The following is a 24,714-nucleotide window of genomic DNA, read 5'->3' as shown; positions in this document are numbered from 1 at the left end:
ATTACACATCACTGGCGTACCTAGGATTTTCCAAAAGGGGGGGGCAAATTTTTTGGAGAATATTTCGTCAGTGAAAAAATTTGACAAGCAAAAAAAAAGGTCTTCAACCCCCAAAGATTTCTTACCAGAAAAAAAATTGGCAAGCAACAAAAAAAAAAAGGTCTTCAGGTTCAAAAGAGGGGGGAACACGTCTGTTTTCATTGCATTTTACATTACACATTATTAATTTGGCTTCTCAAAAGGAGTGGGGGCACATCCCCTGGATCAGTTGTGACTCCTCAGGGGGGGGGGGGGGGGCAGGGATACGTACAGTGTACCCTGCATGAGTTGTGACTCGTCAGGGGGAGGGAAGTCTGCCCCCCCACCCCTGTTAGGTACACTAGTGCCACACATATTATACTCTGTGCATTTGATCTATCACCTTTCTTTGAGTAACAATTGACTAAATTGGACAGAACATATCAACAATACTCATGGAAAAATAAGTATAAAGGTATTGTGCACAGAAGTTGGGAGGGAGAAATGTTTCTGTTAAAAAATTCTACGACAAGTACATCCAGGGTAAAAAACCAGAGATAAAACACAAAAGGCAAAAACTCTGGAAAACCTTTGGATCCACTTTTGCAGACTAGTTAACAAAAAAATTCTCCACAAATACATCCAAGACTCGATTACCAAACAATCTTAATTCTAAGCCTCACAATACTTGCAAAACATTTCCAACATTATGCACAAATTACTAGTAAGTATGCCCTACACTGTATACATCCATTAATGAAAGAACAAATAATTTAGATACAGATAGTAGCTTGGACCTGCCCCTTGGATCTACACAAAACTTATTATAAAACACACGAAAATGGGTTCATGAGTAGCAAATGCATATACCCTCACTGGCCATGTATATTGTCCTCTTTACATGAATCACTTATTTTTTGATAAATTAACTTTTTTGTGTGTTGGAGCATGTTCTGAATTATTCAAATGTTGCCAACATTTTGGTATAAGAGGTTGGTAGAAACTGCCCACACGTCAAAAATGTCTTAAATGGAAAAATACATATGACAAGTGAGGATAGAGTCGGGTAATTAAAAATAAAACATGTTTGGATATATTTTAAATGATATTTGGTTCATTCAATTTGTTTGATAGTAAATACATTATGGATGCCCATTTACTAGACTAAATGCCCCTCTCTGTGTCCTTGGAAATTGTTGCCATCGTTTATGATTAGATAAATAAGAGTTCCCTATAGAAAAGTGGAAAAAAGTGGCTGTAAAATATGATCTCATATTTACGTGAAAACAAGCATACCCAGTCAATATGCATAACTGTATTTTTGTACACAACCTCCAATGAATATAAAGGAATATACAGATCTGACCATTTGCTTTTGAAACTATGACAAAATACCAATACTCATCCAGACATTTCACATAGATGATGATTTCAAGATTGGTGTCATGTCCTTGTCTGCGGTAAACTAGCTCTCTTATTTATGCTGGAAGATGGTTCACACAAGATAGGGGATGTAGACATGCTGTACACTGAGTGATATGACTGCAGATGTAAAGTGAAAGAACAAAATATTATTCTAACAAAAATTCCTTTTTTAAAACATTCATCATACTATAAAACATGTACAAATGAAATGTATTAAGGCTTACATTTGGACTAATGTACTGCCAGTATACTACACCATAACACTTTTCAGGGCAATTTAATTTAGAGGCAAGTACCACAACATATTCACAAATATCACCTAATTTTTGTGTCATCTAGTTTATTAATTTGAATATACAGTATGAATATTACAATAAAATTGATTGTTTGTTTACAAACATACAATTCTAAATTAAAGAACCAAATTTCTCCAAAATGTTTCCTTCTGAGAAGAGCCTACTATATGCAGATGTCGCAACTGAAATAACTGAAATCACCTTGCATAATCAGAAATTGTTTTTTGTAGGATGGTTCAGGGGCATAGTGAGGAGGTATTGGGGGGGGGGGGCAGTTACAAAAAGAAAGAAAATCGTAAAAAGAAAGAAAGAGAAATATGAATGCAAAGGGAGAAAAGGGAAGAATGGGATTGTGGGTATTTGGAGTTTTTTCTCTAAAGCATAAAAACCTAAACAAAATATTTTCTCTCTCTCTACTTTGATGTAGAAATGTATATGAATTTGGTTAACAATTTGATGACAAAGTATTTGCTAAATCTACTATTAAACATCCACCTATTAAACATCCACATTTTGAAACTTCAGAGGTTCAACGTCTTGTGTGAAAAAAATAAATTCTTCTCCCTATACATGCATCTACTCCTCTGTTTCACGAGGTAAATATGTTAAGGAGCCTAGGTTTTTAAAAGAGTTTTACATGTATGTCAAATCCAATGCATTTTTTTTATCATAACTCACCTAAATATCAAAAACTGCTTACACTATCCATTCCATGTACCGTAGATGATTTCAAGATTGGTGTCATGTCCTTGTCTGTGGTAAAAAGCTCTCTCATTTATGCTGGAAGATGGTTCACACAAGATATGGAATGTAGCCATGTTGTACACTGAGTGATATGACTGCGGATGTAAAGTGAAAGAACAAAATATTATCTTTAGAATTTAAACAAAATTTCCTTTTCAAAAACATTCATCGTATAATCAAACATTTAATTATGAAAGCATGAATAATGTTCCCTTTTTCTTCTCATTCATATAACAAATAATTTCTACACTTGTGGTCAAAGTTGGTAAACTCCATCCTTTCTGCCACAACTCCCCATAAGCTACTTCTCCTGCTTTTCACCTTATTACTGGATAACCAACTTTTAATTCACTCTTAAAGTTACTCAATAAAAAGATGCAGGCATAAATTAATGCTGTAATATATCTGAACAAAATAGTTAAACAAATGCTTTGAAACATCATTCCACGTCCTTGGCTTGCACATCCATCTCTTGTCCTGTTTTCCTCATTTAATTTGACATTTTGAATGTCAATACAGTTTCTTAATCATTCAAAATGAAGCATGGGATACGAGTCAAAGAAATTATTCTCAAATTTGATAAATCACAGGGGATTCTGCAGTTTGCAGAAAAGAAAAAAAATTCCATGCATCATCTCTTTGCCAATTTAACAATTTGATAACATATCATTCTTTCTGAATATATCATGATACATTCACGTTTGGAAACTTCATAAGTTCAACGCTATGTAAAGGAAAGTACACTGATCTACTAATCTGTTTAATTTAATTAATGTGACCAAATGTTTTAAAGAGTTTTATGTCAAATTCAATGCCTATTTTGGATCACAACTCACCTAAATACCAATACTGCTCACACCCGACAAGATTGGTGTCATGTCTTTGTCTGTGGTAAACTACATGTAGCTCTCTTATTAAATGCTGGAAGATGGTTCACACAAGATAGGGGACGTAGACGTGTTGTACATTGAGTGATATGACTGCAGATGTAAAGTGAAAAAAAATATTATTCTAACATTACCTTTCCATAAACATTCATCATCCAATTGAATATGTAATAAAGAAAGTATGAACTGTCTTCCCCTTTCTAATTGATAGAAGAAATTTCTGCAGTTGTGGCGAGAATTGGTAAACTCCATCCTGTCTGCCACCACTCCCCATCAGCTACAGTGTACATGTACTTCTCCTGCTTTTCACCTCATTATCAGGCAACCAAGTTTTAGTTCACTTAGGTTACTCATATAAAAACATGCAGGTATAAATTAATAAAAGAATGGGACAATTTTTGTTTATCAAACGTAATAAAATTTCATTCCACGACTTCTCCTCTTGTCCTGTTTCCCGACTTTAATTTGACATTTTGACTGTCAATACAGTTTTGTAATCATTCACAATGAGGCGTGGGATACGAGTCAAAGAAATCTTTCCTAAATTTGAGAAACCACAGAGGATTATGCAGTTTGCAAAAAAGGGACAAATTCTTTCCTTGCATCACCTCTTTGCCACTTTTCCCTCTCTTTTTTTCTTCATATTCTTTGAAAATTATTTAAATTAAAACTGGTGAAGAATCGAAAAATATATATGAATTTGGTTTACAATTTGATGACACATCATGTTTGATAAATATATTATGACACATTCATGTTTGGAAACTTAAAGATAAATTCCAGTTTTGGTAACGATCTAAAAATGACTTTTTACAGAATCTAATATAATGACCACCTAAGTGTCTGTTTGTATGAATAAAAAATATGTGCCAAAGGATTCTGGAAGAAATTGTGTAATTGCTGAGAAATAAGCAAAATAAGCGCGGATTCGGTCACTTCCGTCGGGTCTTTATTTTAGCAATAATAATACACTGTCCCACGTGTGCCTATCTGTGTTGGTGATCTTCAGTGTGAACATTTTTCAGCGTAGATTTCAAGATTTCACAAAGTTCAGTTTATGTAACTGTACCAGATCTAGATCCTCGATGATATACTGACAATTAAGCCTTGTTTTACAGACTTTCTCATGAAATCAGTGTTTACTGCAAATACTGGAATTTCTCTTTAAGAGGTTCAACGTTATGCACAGGAAAGAATGTATTCTCCCTGTACACCCATTTACTCATCTGTTTCACATGTTAGATATGTTTAACGTAACGAAATGTTTAAAGAGTTTAATGTCAAATCCAATGCATCTTTTGAATCATAACTCACCAAAATACCAATACTCATCTAGACATTCCATGTAGATGATGATTTCAAGATTGGTGTCATATCCTTTTCTCTGGTAGACTAGCTCTCTTATTTATACTGGAAGATGGTTCACACAAGATATAGAATGTAGCCATGTTGTACACTGAGTTATATGACTGCAGATGTAAAGTGAAAGAACAAAATATTATCCTTAGAATCTAACAAAATTTCCTTTTCAAAAACATTCATCTTACAATCAAATATTTTATTATGAAAGTATGAATAATGTTCCCTTTTCCTTCTGATTCATAAATAATTTCTACACTTGTGGTCAAAGTTGGTAAACTCCATCCTTTCTGCCACAACTCCCCATAAGCTACTTCTCCTGCTTTTCACCTTATTACTGGATAACCAACTTTTAATTCACTCTTTAAAGTTACTCATTAAAAAGATGCAGGCATAAATTAATGCTGTAATATATCTGAACAAAATAGTTAAAGACCCTGACCGGTGTAAAAACAGTCATATATCAAAATAAAGGTAATGATTCATACAATACAAATATACCAAAAATATTACATATATCTCCTTCCATTTCTGACAAATATTAAATAAAAATCAAAGAAACTGCTCCTCCAAAGTACGCTTCGATTGAGCACCCCCACGTCGCCTGGAAATGATGACGTCACGTTGTGTCAGGAGGGTTGTGATTCCATAGGTTTGTGTACAAAAGCATTGGGTATTTTCTTCCATTTTCATGTTATGAATCCATTTTTTTTTTTCGTTTTCAGATGAAAATGGCACTCAAAATTATTCACTGTTCAAATTGTTGTAAACCTACAACTATTCACTACCTTTTTTGTGATTTCTTTGTTTGGCTCTTATTGGGCCTAAATTGCTATGTCAGGAAAAGTTGTTATACATAATCTAAATGCAGATAGAATTGAAATTTGCGCCAAATAAGCAGGAAATAAAATATGGCAAAAACTAGTTCAAAACTGTAGATTTCATAAATTCAAGCTTGTGGGTAAAAATATATGTGATATACCTCTGTGATAGAAGTGAAGAGAATGAAATGCGTTATCTGGAAAGCAAAAAATCACCCAGTTTTTCTGTGTACAAACCTATGGAATCACGACGCTTCTTACACAACGTGACGTCACCATCTCGAGGCAGGTGAAAAGCACAATAAAGCCTATTTTCTAAGCGGGGTTCGAAGCCCGATAATTGGAATATTCACAAGCAAAATACTCAGCTGGGAAGCGGTGAAAATGCATAAAGCATACCTTGCTGTATTGAGTAGCTTATAAGCTTTCGATTGGTATAAAATTTAGCAATTTCATTTTCGGGTCCGGTCTGGATCTTTAATCAAATGCGATGAAACTTCATTCCACGTCCTTGGCTTGCACATCCATCTCTTGTCCTGTTTTCCTAACTTAATTTGACATTTTGAATGTCAATACAGTTTCTTAATCATTCAAAATGAGGGGTGGGATATGATTCATACAAATTATTCCTAAATTTGATAAATCACACAAGATTCTGCAGTTTGCAGAAAAGAAAAAAATTCCATGCATCATCTCTTTGTCAATTTAACAATTTGATAACACATCATTCTTGCTAAATATATCATGATACATTCACATTAGGAAACTTAATAAGTTCAACGCTATGTATAGGAAAGAAAGTCATCTCCATGTTCACTGATCTACTACTCTGTTTAATTTGATTAATGTGACCAAATGTTTTAAAGAGTTTTATGTCAAATCCAATGCCTATTTTGGATCACAACTCACCTAAATACCAATACTGCTCACACCCGACAAGATTGGTGTCATGTCTTTGTCTGTGGTAAACTACATGTAGCTCTCTTATTAAATGCTGGAAGATGGTTCACACAAGATAGGGGACGTAGACGTGTTGTACATTGAGTGATATGACTGCAGATGTAAAGTGAAAAAAAAATATTATTCTAACATTACCTTTCCATAAACATTCATCATCCAATTGAATATGTAATTAAGAAAGTATGAACTGTCTTCCCCTTTCTAATTGATAGAAGAAATTTCTGCAGTTGTGGTGAGAATTGGTAAACTCCATCCTGTCTGCCACCACTCCCCATCAGCTACATGTACTTCTCCTGCTTTTCACCTCATTATCAGGCAACCAAGTTTTAGTTCACTTAGGTTACTCATATAAAAACATGCAGGTATAAATTAATAAAAGAATGGGACAATTTTTGTTTATCAAACGTAATAAAATTTCATTCCACGACTTCTCCTCTTGTCCTGTTTCCCGACTTTAATTTGACATTTTGAATGTCAATACAGTTTTGTAATCATTCACAATGAGGCGTGGGATACGAGTCAAAGAAATCTTTCCTAAATTTGAGAAACCACAGAGGATTATGCAGTTTGCAAAAAAGGGAAAAATTCTTTCCTTGCATCACCTCTTTGCCAGTTTTCCCTCTCTTTTTTTCTTCATATTCTTTGAAAATTATTTAAATTAAAACTGGTGAAGAAGCTAAAAATATATATGAATTTGGTTTACAATTTGATGACACATCATGTTTGATAAATATATTATGACACATTCATGTTTGGAAACTTAAGAGGTTCAACGTTATGCACAGGAAAGAATGTCTTCTCCCTGTACACCCATTTACTCATCTGTTTCACATGTTAGATATGTTTAACGTAACGAAATGTTTAAAGAGTTTAATGTCAAATCCAATGCATCTTTTGAATCATAACTCACCAAAATACCAATACTCATCTAGACATTCCATGTAGATGATGATTTCAAGATTGGTGTCATATCCTTTTCTCTGGTAGACTAGCTCTCTTATTCATACTGGAAGATGGTTCACACAAGATATAGAATGTAGCCATGTTGTACACTGAGTTATATGACTGCAGATGTAAAGTGAAAGAACAAAATATTATCCTTAGAATCTAACAAATTTCCTTTTCAAAAACATTCATCTTACAATCAAATATTTTATTATGAAAGTATGAATAATGTTCCCTTTTCCTTCTGATTCATAAATAATTTCTACACTTGTGGTCAAAGTTGGTAAACTCCATCCTTTCTGCCACAACTCCCCATAAGCTACTTCTCCTGCTTTTCACCTTATTACTGGATAACCAACTTTTAATTCACTCTTTAAAGTTACTCATTAAAAAGATGCAGGCATAAATTAATGCTGTAATATATCTGAACAAAATAGTTAATCAAATGCGATGAAACTTCATTCCACGTCCTTGGCTTGCACATCCATCTCTTGTCCTGTTTTCCTAACTTAATTTGACATTTTGAATGTCAATACAGTTTCTTAATCATTCAAAATGAGGGGTGGGATATGATTCATACAAATTATTCCTAAATTTGATAAATCACACAAGATTCTGCAGTTTGCAGAAAAGAAAAAAATTCCATGCATCATCTCTTTGTCAATTTAACAATTTGATAACACATCATTCTTGCTAAATATATCATGATACATTCACATTAGGAAACTTAATAAGTTCAACGCTATGTATAGGAAAGAAAGTCATCTCCATGTACACTGATCTACTACTCTGTTTAATTTGATTAATGTGACCAAATGTTTTAAAGAGTTTTATGTCAAATCCAATGCCTATTTTGGATCACAACTCACCTAAATACCAATACTGCTCACACCCGACAAGATTGGTGTCATGTCGTTGTCTGTGGTAAACTACATGTAGCTCTCTTATTAAATGCTGGAAGATGGTTCACACAAGATAGGGGACGTAGACGTGTTGTACATTGAGTGATATGACTGCAGATGTAAAGTGAATAAAAATATTATTCTAACATTACCTTTCCATAAACATTCATCATCCAATTGAATATGTAATTAAGAGAGTATGAACTGTCTTCCCCTTTCTAATTGATAGAAGAAATTTCTGCAGTTGTGGCGAGAATTGGTAAACTCCATCCTGTCTGCCACCACTCCCCATCAGCTACAGTGTACATGTACTTCTCCTGCTTTTCACCTCATTATCAGGCAACCAAGTTTTAGTTCACTTAGGTTACTCATATAAAAACATGCAGGTATAAATTAATAAAAGAATGGGACAATTTTTGTTTATCAAACGTAATAAAATTTCATTCCACGACTTCTCCTCTTGTCCTGTTTCCCGACTTTAATTTGACATTTTGAATGTCAATACAGTTTTGTAATCATTCACAATGAGGCGTGGGATACGATTCAAAGAAATCTTTCCTAAATTTGAGAAACCACAGAGGATTATGCAGTTTGCAAAAAAGGGACAAATTCTTTCCTTGCATCACCTCTTTGCCAGTTTTCCCTCTCTTTTTTTCTTCATATTCTTTGAAAATTATTTAAATTAAAACTGGTGAAGATGCTAAAAATATTTATGAATTTGATTAATGATTTGATGACACATCATGTTTGATAAATATATTATGATACATTCATGTTGCAAACTTCATCAAAGGTTCAGTACTATGTGTGGGAAAGAATGTCTTCTCCCTGTACACCCATCTACTCCTCTGTTTCACAAGTTAAATTTGTTTAATGTAACTTTTTTTTAAAGAGTTTAATGTCAAATCCAATGCCTCTTTTGGATCATAACTCACCTAATACCAATAACTGCTCACTTTCGACATTCCATGCTGATGATAGTATCAAGATTGGTGTCATATCCTTTTCTCTGGTAGACTAGCTCTCTCATTTATGCTGGAAGATGGTTCACACAAGATGAGAGATGTATCCATGCTGTACACTGAGTGATATGACTGCAGATGTAAAGTGAAAGAACAAATATCATCCTTGGAATCTAACAAAATTTCCTTTTCAAAAACATTCATCGTACAATCAAACATTTAATTATGAAAGTATGAATCATCTTCCCTTTTCATTCTAATTCATAACAAAAAATTTGTACACTTGTGGTTAAAGTTGGTAAACTCCATCCTTTCTGCCACAACTCCCCATAAGCTACTTCTCCTGCTTTTCACCTTATTACTGGATAACCAATTTTTTAAATTCACTATTAAAGTTACTCATTAATAAAGATGCAGGCAAAAATGTTGTAATATATAGAAAAAAACAGTTTATCAAATGTAATGAAACTCCATCCTTTCTGCACCACTCCCCATAGGCTACTTCTGCTTTTCCTTCATAATCTTTGAAAATTATTTAAAATAAAACTGGTGAAGATGCTAAAAACATATGTGAATTTGGTTAACAATTTGATGACATATATGATACATTCATATTTGGAAACTTCAAAGGTTCAACACTGTGTGCAGGAAAGAATGTCTTCTCCCTGTCGACCCATCTACTCCTCTTTTTCACATGTTACATATGTTTAATGTAACTAAATGTTTAAAGAGTTTAATGTCAAATCCAATGCCTCTTTTGGATCATAACTCACCTAAATACCATTAACTGGTCACAGACATTCCATGCTGATGATAATATCAAGATTGGTGTCATATCCTTTTCTCTGGTAGACTAGCTCTCTCATTTATGCTGGAAGATGGTTCATACAAGATGAGAGATGTATCCATGCTGTACACTGAGTGATTTGACTGCAGATGTAAAGTGAAATAAAAAAATATCATCCTTGGAATCTACAGTGTAACAAAATTTCCTTTTCAAAAACATTCATCGTACAATCAAACATTTAATTATGAAAGTATGAATCGTCTTCCCTTTTTTTTCTAATTCATAACAAATAATTTGTACACTTGTGGTTAAAGTTGGTAAACTCCTTCCTTTCTGCCACAACTCCCCATAAGCTACTTCTCCTGCTTTTTCACTTATTACTGGACAACCAATCTTTAATTCACTTTTAAAGTAACTCATAAAAAAGATGCAGGAAAAAAATGCTGTAATATATAGAGAAAACAAGTGGAATGCCTCTGGCGGTCTCACCTGCATCACGCAATTCAATATAGCAGCAGTGCTGATTTTGAAAACTACTATAACTCGCACAAGATGTTCAGTGATACTTGGTTACTCTTATTTCCACGTTTTATGAACAAGACCAATACACTTACAGAGATATGATGGTAATTCAACAAATACCCCCAACGTGGACAAAGTTCATTGACCTTACATGACCTTTGACCTTGATCATGTGACCTGAAAATTGCACAGGATGGTCAGTGATACTTGATTACTCTCATGTCCAAGTTTCACGAGTCAGATCCATAAACTTTCAAAGTTATGATGGTAATTCAACAGATACCCCCATTATGGCCAAAGTTCATTGACCTTTGACCTTGGTCATGTGACCTAAAATGCGCACAGGATGTTCAGTGATACTTGATTACTCTTATGTCCAAGTTTTATGAACTAGAACAACACACTTTCAAAGTTATGATGGTAATTCAACAAATACCCCAATTTGGCCAAAGTTCATTGACCCTAAATGACCTTTGACCTTGATCATGTGACCTGAAACTTGCACAGGATGTTCAGTAATACTTGATTACTATTATGTCCAAGTTTCATGAATCAGATCCATAAAATTTCAAAGTTATCATGACATTTCGAAAACTTAATCTTAGGTTAAGATTTTGATGTTGATTCCCCCAACATGAACTGTACTGTACATGTACATGTAGGTCCATATACTTTCTAAGTTATGCTGTCATTTCAAAAACTTAACCTCAGGTTAAGATTTGGTGTTGACGCCGCCGCCGCCGTTGGAAAAGCGGCGCCTATAGTCTCACTCTGCTATGCAAGTGAGACAAAAACCGCATCTTTTAGATCATACATGTAACTCACCTTAATAACAATAAATCTTTACACCCGACATTCCATGTACATGTAGATGATTTCAAGATTGGTGTGTGTCATGTCCTTGACTCTGGTAGACTAGCTCTTTCATTTATGTTGGTAGATGGTTCTCACAAGATAGGGGATGTAGCCATACTGTAAACTGAGTGTTAAGACTGCACATATCAAGTGAAAAAAAATATTCTAACATTACCTTTCCATAAACATTCATCATCCAATCGAATATGTAATTTAACAAGTGGAATGCCTCTGGCCGTCTCACCTGCATCACGCGATTCAATATAGCAGCAGTGCTGATTTTGAAAACTACTATAACTCGCACAAGATGTTCAGTGATACTTGGTTACTCTTATTTCCACGTTTTATGAACTAGACCAATACACTTATAGAGATATGATGGCAATTCAACAAATACCCCCAACGTGGCCAAAGTTCTTTGACCTTACATGACCTTTGAACTTGATCATGTGACCTGAAACTCGCACAGGATGTTCAGTGATACTTGATTACTATTATGTCCAAGTTTTATGAACTAGACCAACACACTTTCAAATTTATGGCTGTACATGTAATTCAACAAATACCCCAATTTGGCCAAAGTTCATTGACCCTAAATGACCTTTGACCTTGATCATGTGACCTGAAACTTGCACAGGATGTTCAGTAATACTTGATTACTATTATGTCCAAGTTTCATGAATCAGATCCATAAACTTTCAAAGTTATGATGGTAATTCAACAGATACCCCCAATTCGGCCAAAGTTCATTGACCCTAAATGACCTTTGACCTTGGTCATGTGATGTGAAACTCATGCAGGATGTTCAGTGATACTTGATTAACCTTATGTATAAGTTTCATGAACTAGGTCCATATATTTTCTAAGTTATGATGACATTTCAAAAACTTAACCTTAGGTTAAGATTTTGATGTTGATTCCCCCAACATGGTCTAAGTTCATTGACCCTAAATGACCTTTGACCTTGGTCATGTGACATGAAACTCAGGCAGGATGTTCAGTAATACTTGATTAACCTTATGGCCAAGTTTCATGAACTAGGTCCATATACTTTCTAAGTTATGCTGTCATTTCAAAAACTTAACCTCAGGTTAAGATTTGATGTTGACGCCGCCGTCGCCGCCGTCGCCGTCGGAAAAGCGGCGCCTATAGTCTCACTCTGCTATGCAGGTGAGACAAAAAGTATAAACCGTCTTCCCCTTTCTAATTGATAGAAGAAATTTCTACACTTGTGGTCAGAATTGGTAAACTCCATCCTTTCTGCCACCACTACCCTTAGGCTATACATGTACTTCTCCTGCTTTTCACCTCATTACCAGACAACCAAGTTTTAGTTCACTTAGGTTACTCATTTAAAAACATGCAGGTATAAATTAATAACAGAATGGGACAATTTTTGTTTATCAAACGTAATAAAATTTCATTCCACGACTTCTCCTTCTCTTGTCCTGTTTCCTGACCTTAATTTGACATTTTGAATGTCAATATAGTGATGTAATCATTCAAAAAGAAATCTTTCCTAAACTTAACAAACCAGAGGATTGTGCAAAAAAAAGAAACATTCTTTCCTTGCATCACCTCTTCGCCAGTTTTTCCACTCTATTTTTCTTCATAATCTTTGAAAGTTATTTAAAATAAAACTGGTGAAGATGCTAAAAACCAATATGAATTTGGTTAACAATTTGATGACATATATGAGACATTCATGTTTGGAAACTTCAAAGGTTCAGTGCTATGTGCAGGAAAGAATGTCTTCTCCCTGTACACCCATGTACTCCTGTGTTTCACAAGTTAAATTTGTTTAATGTAACTTTTTTTAAAGAGTTTAACGTCAAATCCAATGCCTTGGTGGTGATTGGTGGGGATTTTTTACCTGATTCAGTTGCTAAGAAAGCATGAATGCTTGTAAGCAAGCAACCAGAGGACCGACGGCTTATGGTCCTCTCCGAAGGACCTGGTAATGGGGATTAATGCCTTACCAAAGGGCACTAGCGCACCAAGTGGGAATCGAACCCGGGTCACCGGAATACGAATCCCCCGCTCTACCGACTGAGCTATCGCGCCTCCGTGCCTCTTTTGGATCATAACTCACCTTAATACCAATAACTGCTCACGCCACACGCTCCTTTTAGATGATAATATCAAGATTGGTGTCATGTCCTTGTTTCTGGTAGACTGGCTGTTTCAATTATGCAAGAAGATACTTCACCCAAGATAGGGGATGTAGCCATGTTGTACACTGAGTGATATGACTGCAGATGTAAAGTGAAAGAACAAAATATTATTCTTAACAAAATTTCCTTTTAAAAAATATTCAACATCCAATCCAATATGTAATTATGAAAATAGGAACTGTCTTCCCCTTTCTTGATAACAGAAAATTCTAAACTTGTGGTCAAAGTTTGTGAACTCCATCCTTTCTGCCACCACTCCCCATAAGCTACTTCTCCTGCTTTTCACCTTATTACTGGACGACAAATTTTTAGTTCACTCAAGTTCATTTAAAAACATGCAGGTATAAATTGATGTTATTTTTTATTGAAAAAATGGGACAATTTTTTGTTTTCAAACACTATGAAATTTCATTCAATATCCCTTGCACATTCATCTCTTGTCCTGTTTCCTGACCTTAATTCGACATTTTGAATTCTATACAGTTTCGTAATCATTCAAAATGAAGCGTGGGATATGAGTCAAAGAAATTATACTTAAATCTGATAAATCACAAAGGATTATGCAGTTTGCAGAAAAGGGAAATGATCACTCCAAGCATCATCTCTTTGCCAATTTAACAATTTGATGACACATCATTCTTGCTATATATATTATGATACATTCATGTCTGGGAACCTCAGAGGTCTAATGCTATGTGCAGGAAAGAATGTTTTCTCCAAGTACACAAATCTACTCCTCTGTTTACCGTAAGTTCAATATTTTTAATGTACAGTGCCGGCCGCGGGAAACATCACAGTGCCCCCTAGGGCGAACGCGGTAGCCCGTAGCGGACATTTGAGGGAAGCGGACGAGGGAAGAGGCCCGCGTCCGCTCCTCTAGGACATGAGTGCCCTAGGAGAGCGCCCGCGTCTATCCTAGGGTGTTTCCCTAGGATGTTTGACCACGCATTCTTGGTCGAAAGAGGAGGTCTGATTTGACACATTCGTTCAAGACTGCATGTGATTTTTATCTCATATCAAGCATAAGTTTTTTATCATTTATCGTGGATAAAATCTGTTATGAAAATTACAAAGTTTTGGGTTGATAACTGGGATCGTAGGCTTTTTCACCGAATGACTTATTGTGTTCGATTTCACACTGGCACCAGCGTAAAGGGTCCTTTCCTATGAATATTCTTCCCGTAGTGTCCGTTATTTCATTCACTGACATGGTTAGTCGTGATTGTAAATGAGTTTCTGACAAAGGAGCAGGTATTTGTCGATGTTGACCCTACATTCCGGAGGTCGTCCTAGAACTATTTACTCTTCTTTCCCTGCATGGTCATCCTTTTGTATATACCCTGACATGTCTTTCAGGCGCGGATCTACGAGATGCAGATAAAAGGGAGAAGAAGAAAGTAAAAATGAAAGAAAATGTGAAAAGGAAGGGATGGACTGAAGACGAGAAGGAAAGAGATAAGAGAAATAGAAAAAGTGAGAGAAGGGGAAAGGGGAGAAAGAGAAAATAGAGGGGGGGTGTGGCAAAGAGGAGAAAGAGGGAGAAGGGGTAAAGAAAAGAAATAAGGAAAAGGTGAAATGGACAGAAAGACAGAGAGACAGAAAGAAAAGAGGGAAAGGAGAAAAGGAAAATAGATTGAAAATCGAAGGGGAGAAGAAGAGACAAAGGAAGAAAAGGAAAAAGGACAGAATGAGAAAGAGAGAAGGATAAGGAGGGGAAAGTTAAATAAAATGAAGAAGAGAGACATAATTAAATGGAGTAAAAAAAGCGGAGGAGGGAAGAGAAGGAAGGGTGCAGGAAAAAGTAAAAAGTACAGCGGACAAAAGAAGTGGGACTTAAGAAAAAGTAGAGGAAAAGAAAAAAAGCGGGAAGAAAAATTTGGGAAATTGTCCAGTTTTTCATGTCAGAAAATACTTAAGTAACTCGCATCTGCCCATTTTTACGCTGATGACAAGTATTGAACATTCTTGCGCTCAATCTTGTAATTATTTTCTCTCACCATGCTCACAGTTTCCTGCTCTCGTTGCATCAATTAAAAACTTGTCCCGAATTAACATCCGCTCATTCAAGAAAGAAGAAAGAAAAAGGCAAAAAGGAAGGGATGGAAGGAAAATGAGAAGGAAAATAGAAAAAGTGAGAGAAGGAGAAGGGAGCGAAGAAAAGAAGGGGAAATGGGAGAAAGAGAAAATAGAGGGGGCTTATAGTTTCATGGTAATATGGATACCCTATAGTTCAGCAGTACTTAGTTATGAAACTTGTTTTACTCAGTAATGCTCACGCGTGATGATTAAAAGGATTTTCGACTATATAGAGGTGAACCGGGACGAGGCTTTCATTCTTTAATTTGGCTTGACTAACTCCTTTGTTCCCCGAAAAGAATTGTTAGGTTTGATAGTTAGCGTTTGCGTGAGCACCCACCAAAACTCTTAACAAAAGAAAAGAATGGTTTGTATAGCTCCATTCTTGCTTTGTCGGCAAGTGATAATTAACTCGTTAAGTACCCATTCCACACACTACGTCATAGTAGCTTTCGAAAACATACTTTTACTTGGGTATGTGTTCAAACATTGAAGCTAAATGTGCTTAAAAAATTGAATAGTTACATTATGTAAATAGCTTTTGTTGCTTTGCTCTGAAGCGCATTGAGCATCCAATCAAGATGGAAAGTGCGCTTTACAAATATCATGTATTATTATTTTTAGCTGCCATATAACACTGAATTCTGTATTATACCAAGTTGTGACTTGGTGTTATCATTTCCAATTCATATAACAAAATATATTTCGAAGGAAAATCTTGCTTTACTGAAAAAAAAAAATGTTTATAACTTTAATTGATGTCCGACTAATCTATCAATATAAAACCGCAGTTCGTAAATATGATATTGATAGTTTAATATTTACTTCGACGTCAATAATTTGTGTTATTATCATCATGTAGGTGTATCAGGGATATTAATATTTGTTTTAATCCCATCTATAATTTTGTATAAAATTGTGCGAAATATATGCGTTGTTCTCATCATGAAGCTGGAACCCCTCTTCATGCTTCTCCTTTATAATTTCCACCACTTTCATCTCTTCCCAATTCGAATATCTACCAATGTAACTTAAAAACCGCAATAGAGAGCAGGTAATGTGATCAGATGTTTTAGCAAAAAGATAAATCTGTTCCATCTGTTACATTGAGGTAAATTTATACTTTTATAGGGTGAGGGTTTTAGAGACCCGATTTGAACCGAAATGAAAAGAATATCCTCATTTATTGTTGCTAACGCATCAACAAATTAATCCCCCCCCCCCATTTCTATGAACATACTGTCATAAATTGGGAAGCGGATGTGATCAAAGGAGATCAAATGTGTGGGTGGGGAGCAAGACTCTACCAGACTGTTGACAATAACAAAAGAACCAAATAACAAATCGATGAGCACAACCAGTTTTGCTGGTGTTCGCTTTTTGCACGTCTACTTTGTTTGATCTTGGTCATACTAGTATTCGTTTTCAACGTAACTTTCATTCCCTTTATTAGGGTTTTATCAACCATGTCAACGAATTGACGATCCCAATACTGACTGCACGTTTGTTTTAACATAATGAGAATTCGCAAATGCCCTTGATATTCATAATTCTGTTATATTTTAAGTTTGTCATTAATGTTTGTTAACATTCACTTTGTTAATAACTTGTCAATTTTGATTTACCAAAAAAATCAAGTCTGCTTATTAATGTCTTTTATCTATTTTAATTCTTTTTTTTTTTTGATATGCCTTTCTTTCTTCTTTCCTAATTCCACCCTGTGCACCCCGTTAAAACTCAATGAAGAATGTTTCAAATGTTTTCTAGTTCTTACACTGTTCATAAGGAGATGGGATTATGTGTATAGTTCACGCTGAAGGGAGAGGAATGGGTACGTATGGAAAAAAAACTTATCCCACAAGATAGAGAATTGATCTCCATTAGGCCTGACTTGAAACGGATATTTCAATATTCGGATACCCGACACTGAAAACCGGACGGCGGACGGGTATCCAAAATTTTACCCTGAAATATAAAAAATAATATCCATTTGCACTTATTTGAGTTATATTTAAGATTTTCAGTTATATTTGAGTTTTGAACCTATCTGATGATGGCGAGAGTCAGCTTGCGCTAATTAAAAAAAATTCTGAAAACCACGAAATTACGAGAAGCTGAATATTTTGGGTTGAGTCTGTTTTGCAATCGGATTTGACTAATGTGAGTTAGCGTGAGGCTACGGCTACAAATGTAGATCGTATGACTGTGTAAATGACTATTATTTGAGTTATACAAGTCGGGCCTAGTTACGATCTCATTTAATTGTTGCGAGAGTATGTGTGTTTATTTTTTTAGTTCCGATCGAATGAAATAAGATGCAATGAATTTGACCGAGGCGAGTGAAGTGCGAGTCTACTATTACTAAAAGTCTAAATCCAGACAGGCCTACATCATTCAGCTCACGCACGTGCTGTCCTGTCTGAACGTGTCTGGAGTGAATCGTCTGATCTATATTTGGCCACATTATACTCGCTACACCTTCAAATGGGATTGTACTTGGAATATTTTCATTTTCATGTCGGGTTTCTCCCCATTCCCAAAATTATAGCCAAGCTTCTCATTTCTCAACTTCTGAAACATAATCACACTTCTAACAAAGATTCAAGACAATATTTAATCACAGTAACAGTAACTAATCACTAACGTTCATCACCAGTAAGTTTTACTGCAAAACACGTCGATTCACAACCGACCACATACGACTCGGCGGGCGCACATCATGAACCTTCTGGGACGATACCGCCTTTTATTTAAGTATTGTTGTTTACGTGATGATGGATATCAAAATTCATAGTGGATATACAATTGACATCTAGATAATGGACAGTTTCATTGTAATTAATCATTATTAATGACAGTTTAAGAAAGAAAAGGGATGATTCATTATTTTGGATTTGATAAATAAATCAAAAGAAACAAAATAAATTGGCCAATCAACATGCATTTGACGTTAACATGATTTCAAAATTATCTTCATTCTTCATTCATATCGAAGTTGATGTGAGAAAAAAGTACTGAAAATGAATATTTTGTTATGCATTTCAATTTAAATAAATTACAAACAAGTGGAATGCCTCTGGCCGTCTCACCTGCATCACGCAAGCTCAGCAGTGCTGATTTTGAAAACTACTATAACTCGCACAAGATGTTCAGTGATACTTGGTTACTCTTATTTCCACGTTTTATGAACTAGACCCATACACTCATAGAGATATGATGGTAATTCAAGAAATACCCCCAACGTGGCCAAAGTTCATTGACCTTACATGACCTTTGACCTTAATCATGTGACCTGAAACTCGCACAAGATGTTCAGTGATACTTGATTACTCTTATGTCCAAGTTTCAAGAGTAAGATCCATCAACTTTCCAAGTTATGATGGTAATTCAACAGATACCCCCATTATGGCCAAAGTTCATTGACCTTTGACCTTGGTCATGTGACCTAAAATGCGCACAGGATGTTCAGTGATACTTGATTACTCTTATGTCCAAGTTTTATGAACTAGACCAACACACTTTCAAAGTTATGGCAGTAATTCAACAAATACCCCAATTTGACCAAAGTTCATTGACCCTAAATGACCTTTGACCTTGATCATGTGACCTGAAACTTGCACAAGATGTTCAGTAATAGTTGATTACTATTATGTCCAAGTTTCATGAATCAGATCCATAAACTTTTAAAGTTATGATGGTAATGCAACAAATACCCCCATTATGGCCAAAGATCATTGACCTTTGACCTTGGTCATGTGACCTAAAATGCACACAGGATGTTCAGTGATACTTGATTACTCTTATGTCCATGTTTTATGAACTAGACCAACACACTTTCAAAGTTATGGCAGTAATTCAACAAATACCCCAATTTGACCAAAGTTCATTGACCATAAATGACCTTTGACCTTGATCATGTGACCTGAAACTTGCACAGGATGTTCAGTAATAGTTGATTACTATTATGTCCAAGTTTCATGAATCAGATCAGGAAAAGCGGCGCCTATAGTCTCACTCTGCTATGCAGGTGAGACAAAAACAACATGACACACGCAGCCAACATTCATTCGACGCTTTCATAGTTTCAAAAATAATCATCTTCATTAGTAACGAAAGTTGCTGTGAGAAAAAGTAGAATTAATTTTGCATTTGATGAATAAATTACAAGAAACAACATGACACACCCGAGTAAACCGATAACATTTATTTGATGCTTAAATGGTTCCAAATTATCTTTGAACATTCTTCACTCGCATTGAAAGTCGAGGTAAGAAAGTATACGATAAGTTACGCATTTGAAATCATCAAAACATAAGACGGGAAAGAAAAACGATCTTAAGCGAAACCATAGTAAAATAGCCATCGTTGTCAGAACGGAACTTTACTCCATTCACGGACGGTCATGCTCCAAAACTGATATAAGGTCATGTTTCAAAACTGATATAAAAACGATGGTTTTCGGCGGGAATATATTACCGAAGAAGATTAATTGATATTGGTGATTATATTGGCGACTAAAACTAATAAATTTTGTTGGTGAGTCTTACTAAATTTAATGAGTTTTTGTGACAGGAAAGTGGTGAATCAGTGTCCACGGATACCCGAACCCGAAAAATGAAAACCGTTATCCATCCACGCGGGCGGAAACCGTTCGGATATCCGTTTGGTGGCAGCACTAATCTCCATGACATTAAATTGTGACCTATTTTTTTAAAACAAGTTTATGATACATGTATGTCTCCCACGTAAGGCGTAAGGAAAAAAGTTTACCCAATGCATCAAATTAGATTAATTGATTAGATTCATTGCGGTAAATGAAAAATAATAAATTCGATGTTCCAGCCAGGGTGACCAGATTTCACAAAATTAAATACGGGACAATCGACAAAGCACTATGTACCATCGGATCGACCGAGCCAGGCCAAAAAATCAACAAAAAGGGTACACAGTGTTAGACTTGCTAACGTAATATATTAAGAAAGGGGAAGGGAGGGTGAGCGGAAGAAAGAAAAGAGAAACAAGTGGAACGCCTCTGGCAGTCTCGCCTGCATTACGCAATTTAATATAGCAGCAGTGCTAACTTTGAAAACTACTATAAAATAATCATTCACAAAAACATCATTCATATAATGACATAATACCACGTTCATTGACCATAAATGACATTTGAACGGAGACTTAAGACTGTCAACTACACCCATGTCCACATTTCATTCACTCTATCCATAAACTTTCAAAGTTATGATGGCACTTCAACAATTACCCCAACATGGCCTAAGTTTATTGACCTTAACTGACCTTTGACTTGGTTTTGTGACCTGAAACTCACAGGGGATGTTCAGTGATGCTTGATTACTCTTATATCCCAAGTTTTATGAACTAGATCCATAAACTTTCAGAGTTAGGATGGTAATTCAACAAATACCCCCAACCTGGCCAAAGTTCATTGACCTTTAATGACCTTTGACCATGGTCATGTGACCTGAAACTCGTACAGGATGTTCAGTGATACTTGATTACTCTTTTGTCCAAGTTTTATGAACTAGATCCGTAACCTTTCAGAGTTAGAATGGTAATTTAATAAATACCCCCAACACGGCCAAAATTCATTGACCTTAAATGACCATTGACCATGGTCATGTGACCTGAAACTCGCACAGGATATTCAGTGGTACTTGATTAACCTAATGTCCAAGTTTCATAAACTAGATCCATAAATTTTCAAAGTTATGATGGTAATTCAACAAATACCCCCAACTTGGCCAAAGTTCATTGACCCTAAATGACCTTTGACCTTGGTCATGTGACTTGAAACTCAAGCAGGATGTTCACTAATACTTGATTAACCTTATGTCCAAGTTTCATGGACTAGATCCATATATTTTCAAAGTTATGATAGTAATTCAACAAATACCCCCAACTTGACCAAAGTTCATTGACCCTAAATGACGTTTGACCTTGGTCACGTGACCTGAAACTCGAGCAGGATGTTCACTAATACTTGATTAATCTTATGCCCAAGTTTCATGAATTAGGTCCATATACTTTCTAAGTTATGATGTCATTTCAAAAACTTAACCTTCGGTTAAGATTTTGAAAATAATTTTCCCAACATGGTCTAAGTTCATTGACCCTAAATGACCTTTGACCTTGGTCATGTGACCTGAAACTCAGGCAGGATGTTCAGTAATACTTGATTAACCTTATGTCCAAGTTTCATGAACTAGGTCCATATACTTTCCAAGTTATGATGTCATTTCAAAAACTTAACCTTAGGTTAAGATTTGATGTTGACGCCGCCGCCGCCGCCGTCGGAAAAGCGGCGCCTATAGTCTCGCTCTGCTATGCAGGCGAGACAAAAAATGAGGAAACAAGAAATGAATTGAGAGGAAAGAAAAAATAAGGAAAAATTAAAAGGAAAAAAGTTTGAATAAAAGGATAAAAGAAAGAATAAAAGACATAACAATTTCCGTCATTACTTGAAATGAATAAAGAAAGAAAGAATTAAAATAAAGGAAGGGAAGATGAATAAATGTGTGAAAGATAAAACATGAGAGAAAAGATAAAAGTAAGAAAAATGGAGGAAGAGAGAAAGAAAAAGAATTCCTTCATTATTTGAAAGAAACAAAGACAGAAGAAAACAGGAAGGAAGCAAAGAAGGAAGAAAGGGAAAGAAGGAATAAGGGAAAACGTAACTTAAAAAATGAAAGAAAAGAAAACAAATAACATCTAAAAAAAAAAAAAAATCTACAATAGATTCCGATCACGCTAGTTTAAAAACATAATGGTCTATCACAAGATGACCAAATTACATGCACATGTAAACATAATGCATGGTACGTATCCTAGGTTTCCCTAGGATAAGTGCGGGCACGGCCAATATTATAGAGCACGCAGGAAACTGCGGGTGCGGCTAAACGCCCTAGTCTGCTCCCCTTGAATACCCTCGGTTAGACGCGAAAGCCCCCTAGGGTGTTTGCGTGCTCGGGCGTGACGTTTCCTGCGGCCGGCACTGTAACTTAATATTTTAAAGAGCTTTATGTCAAATCCAATGCCTCTTTTGGATAACTCACCTTTATACCAATAACTGCTCACGCCAGACATTCCATGTAGATGGAGTCAGATCCTTGTCTCTCGGAGAATGCCTCTTTTATTTATGCTGGAAGATGGTTCACACAAGAGAGGGTGCGCATCCATGCTGTACACCTAGTGACATGACTGCAGATGTCAAGTGAAAGAACAAAATATTATTCTAAAAACATTTCCTGTTCATAAACATTCATTGTAATATGAAACATGTAAAGATGAAATGAATTAAGGCTTACATTTCGACAAATACGCTGCCTGTATACTACATCATTACACTTTTCAGAGCAATTTAATTAGAAGATTTGCACCATTCTATATTCCTCAAAACGCCTCACAAATCTTACCTGATTTTGTGGCATCAAGTTTACATAATTGAGTATATGAATTTTACAATGGATTTTGTTGGATTATGCAATCACCTTGCCTAATCAGTAAGTTTTTTTGGTAGGAAGATTCAGGGGCATAGTGAGGAGGCATTGCAAAAAGGAAGAGGCATTACAAAAAGAAAGAAAAACATGAAGGGAAAGAAAGAACAATATGAATGCAAAGGGAAAAAGGGAAGAATGGGATTGTGGGTATTTGGAGTTTTGTTTTCTCAAAAGCATAAAAACCTAAATAAAATATATTCTCTTCTCTCTACTTTGATGTATAAATGTATATGAATTTGGTAACAATTTGATGACACAGTATTTGCTAAATATATTATGAAACATCTACATTTTGAAACTTCAGAGGTTCAACGTTTCGTGTGAAAAAGAAATTCTTCTCCCTGTACACTCATCTACGTCTCTGTTTAAACAAAAACAAAAAAAGAACGTCACTAGATTTTTTAAAAGAGTTTTAGGTCAAATCCAATGAATCTTTCAGATCATAACTCATCTCAAAACTACTCACCCCAGATATTCCTTGTAGATGTTGAATTCAAGATTGGTGTCATGTCCTTGTCTGCGGAAAACTAGCTCTCTTATTTATGATGGAAGATGGTTCACACAAGATAGGGCATGCAGACATGCTGTACACTGAGTGATATGACTGCAAATGTCAATTAGTGAAAGAACAAAATATTATTCTAACATTTCCTTTTCTAAAATATTCATCACACTACAAAACATGTAATTATAATAATGAAAGCATGAATTGTCTTCCCTTTTCTTTCCTATTGATAACAGAAAATTCTACACTTGTGGTCAAAGTTTGTGAACTCCATCCTTTCTGCCACCACTCCCCATAAGCTACTTCTCCTGCTTTTCACCTTATTACTGGACAAGCAATTTTTAGTTCACTCAAGTTACTCATTTAAAAACATGCAGGTATAAATTGATGTTGTACTTCATCGAAAAATGGGACAGTTTTTGTTTATCAAACACAATGAAATTTCATTCAATGTCCCTTGCACATCCATCTCTTGTTCCATTTCCGACCTTAATTTGACATTATTGTCTATGTTTATTCCATAAAATTCTTAATATATTAATTCTATAGCAAACTACTTAAAATCCCCCATGTACACCAATCTATCAAGTTACTCCTCTATTTACTGCAAGTTCAATATTTTTAATGTAACTTAATATTTTAAAGAGTATGTCAAATCCAATGCCTCTTTTGGTCATAACTCACCTAATACCAATAACTGCTAACGCCAGATAAGATTGGTGTCAGGTCCTTGTCTCTCGTAGAATTATTTTTTCATTTATGCTGGAAGATGGTTCACACAAGAAAGGGTGTGCATCCATGTTGTACACTGAGTGAAATGACTGCAGATGTAAAGTGAAAGAAAAAAAAAATTCTAACAAATTGTCCTTTTTAAAAAAAGTGGATAGGACATTCATCATAATGGGCTGGCTGGAGAGGTTGTCATTCCCTCTGTCAGGGAGTTTATGGATGACCTGACG

The 24,714-nt window shown here is 35.4% G+C and overlaps 1 long non-coding RNA gene across 3 annotated transcripts in view; it reads right to left on the bottom strand.

Annotated features, from left to right (window-relative positions):
- Window positions 1–1,380: 1,380 nt before the first annotated feature.
- Window positions 1,381–24,714, bottom strand: part of LOC129278083 (uncharacterized) — a 30,389-nt gene continuing 7,055 nt past the window's right edge. For 2 of the 3 annotated variants that reach the window (XR_010295858.1, XR_010295857.1), the window contains 14 exons: window positions 24,440–24,576; window positions 23,717–23,854; window positions 22,807–22,951; window positions 13,576–13,735; window positions 11,454–11,620; window positions 10,093–10,249; window positions 9,293–9,451; window positions 8,325–8,468; window positions 7,421–7,575; window positions 6,460–6,603; window positions 4,685–4,839; window positions 3,320–3,463; window positions 2,418–2,578; window positions 1,381–1,560 (listed from right to left, as the gene is read on the bottom strand). This is a non-coding gene — a long non-coding RNA (uncharacterized LOC129278083). The remainder of the gene's footprint in view (window positions 1,561–2,417; window positions 2,579–3,319; window positions 3,464–4,684; window positions 4,840–6,459; window positions 6,604–7,420; window positions 7,576–8,324; window positions 8,469–9,292; window positions 9,452–10,092; window positions 10,250–11,453; window positions 11,621–13,575; window positions 13,736–22,806; window positions 22,952–23,716; window positions 23,855–24,439; window positions 24,577–24,714) is intronic. The other variant, XR_010295856.1, reaches the window with a different exon arrangement.

The sequence above is a fragment of the Lytechinus pictus genome, chromosome 15 (genome assembly GCF_037042905.1).
Source record: "Lytechinus pictus isolate F3 Inbred chromosome 15, Lp3.0, whole genome shotgun sequence".
Taxonomy (NCBI): Eukaryota; Metazoa; Echinodermata; class Echinoidea; order Temnopleuroida; family Toxopneustidae; genus Lytechinus; species Lytechinus pictus.
The sequence above is the reverse complement of the archived record's forward strand: the minus strand, read 5'-3'. Positions and strand labels throughout refer to the sequence as shown.